This window comes from Macrobrachium nipponense, chromosome 5 (genome assembly GCF_015104395.2).
Source record: "Macrobrachium nipponense isolate FS-2020 chromosome 5, ASM1510439v2, whole genome shotgun sequence".
Classification (NCBI taxonomy): domain Eukaryota; kingdom Metazoa; phylum Arthropoda; class Malacostraca; order Decapoda; family Palaemonidae; genus Macrobrachium; species Macrobrachium nipponense.
The window spans coordinates 68,791,100-68,793,599 of NC_061107.1; positions in this window are offsets into that span (position 1 = coordinate 68,791,100).

Here is a 2,500-nt window from a genome sequence, read left to right on the forward strand (position 1 = left end):
TCCTTGGTTGAACACATCTGACATTGATACTCAACCCTGAAGCTGAACTGACCTATCTTTTTAAAAATGTCTTGACGTTAAGAGCCAAATTGCCTTTCAGGCTACATTCATAAAGAACCTTCAGAATGCCATATCTCCATGTTGTATCATAAGCCTTCTCAAGGTTAAAGAAAATAGTGCTGTGATGTTGGTTAGCAAACGCTTCACAAACTGAAGATTCCATTTGAACCAACATATCAGTTGTGGAGGACATACTTTAAATAGCACACTGAGCAGGCGACAGATATTTACCACGTTCTAAGTTTTACATTAAACGTACGTTCACCATTTTTTCCATGATCTTACACAGAGAAGATGTCAGTGCAATGGGATGATATTTCTTCATCTTAGAAGGGTATTTCCTTGGTTTTACGAGTGGCGGCAGTTTCAATATCTTTCCATGGGCGCCTGCAGCATATTTTCCAAGGGAGGGGTGGGGGGCGGGGAGGGGGCCAATTGTTAATATATACAGACATGGATAGTTTCCGATATCAAGCAGACAAACACTTTTGGCCTTTGAATTAGCAGGGTAATTCCAAAAACAGTATCAACATCTGCTTTTCTTTAATGAATAAAGCATATACATACACACAAACACACACACACACACATATACATAAGCAAATACCACAGGAAAAATAATGGGCAGAAATTCATAGCCGAGCGCTTTCATCCTTTAATAAGACATTGTTTAGGCACAAATGAGATACAGTTGAAAAGAAGGTTACAAGGTAAACACAAAAATCAAGAATGCCAGATAGTTAATGTCAAAAAGATAAAAATCAAAGATACGTACAATCTAGGTAATCACAGATCACACAGTCACAAACTAAAACAGACTTGACCATAAGAGAAATGGAAGCTAGTCATACTAAGTCCAAAAACATTTATACAACTGAATATATTAACTTTGTTTCGCTTTTATTTATCTGCAACTTTTTCAATTATAAAGATGTTGAGTTTAAACAAACCAAGACTTAAATTTAGAACACTTCCATTATTTGATTTGATGAAACAAGATTCAATGATATTCCTTTTAACGATGTTGCTACACGGCGTTAACGATCTTGACTGACTCAAGTTAATAGAACTGTCTAAATCTCTCATATGTACGAATAATGCATTCGATATCTGACCAGTTCTCACTGAAAATTAGTGCTGTTTGTTTCGTTGTGAAAGTGATTTTCCAGTTTGTCCGATATATTTGATCACATTTTTAAAAAGTAATTTTGTATATGCAGCCAGAAAGATCTTTAGAAGAATTTTTTATTACTAAACTCTTAACATTAATATTACTGGAAACAAACATTTATGTTGAAATGTTTTAAAATTCTAGGAATTTCTAAAAACCTTTCATCATATGGTAATTTGAGAATGTTATGTTTACTAAATTCAAGTTTGTCATTAATTAAATAAAATGTTTTTCTGGCTCTTATCCATGCTACATCTACAAAAGTTCTTGGGTATTCAAGTTTCAAGGCAAAATCATAAATAGTTTAATCTCACCGTCAATAAACTGCGGGCTACGGACACGCAGAGCTCTTGAGAACATCCTCAAAAAACAGAGAATGTAACATTTTGATGATGATTGGAATGATATGAACCAAAGAGGCAATGTTAGTTGATTTTCAAAAGAATGAAAAGGTGAAATTTCTATAATTTTTATGGGCTGTTACATCAAGAAAATTCAAATTACAATTTCTTTCTTCCTCTACAGTAAATTTTATAGAAAGAACTAAATTATTGATCTTAATCAGAAATTCCTGGAGATTTTCGTGAACTGGCCAAATACAGAAAATATCATCCACATACATAAACCATATAACTTTTTGGGGCAAAATACTTGTTAAGAGATTTGTCTAAAAAAATTCCATGTAAATATTGCTAAGGTCAGGAAATAAAGGGTTACCCATAGCCATGCCAAACTTTTGTAAAAAAAAAAATCGCCATTAAAACAAAATTTACTATCTTTGATACATAACCGTACAAGACTAATTAAAGGCATATCATAACTTTCTAATTCTTCTTCCAAAAATTCAAGTAAATCATCTAGAGACAGTTTTGTAAATAAAGAGATAACATCAAAACTAACCATCTTAAAAAAAAATTAAACTATTCAATTAAGCCAACGTTCTTTTTACATTGCTGTTAGATATGTTTCTTGACAAAGGTGGAAGAATTTTTAGAAGCCATTTAGATAAATTATACGTAGCTGAGCCTACCGAACTAATGATTGGTCTTATAGGGTTATTGATTTTGTGTCTTGACTAAACCATGTATATGAGGTAGGGAAGCGTATTGAGGTGTAAACTGTTTAATTAAATGGTCCAAGCCCTTTACATTGGATTTAATTTGTTTATTAAAATGAGAGTTCACTGTCTGTGTAGGATCAGGCCTCAGTTTCGTATAAGTTTCACTATCATTTAATAACGCCATTATTTTTTTTATATTGTCACTTTTA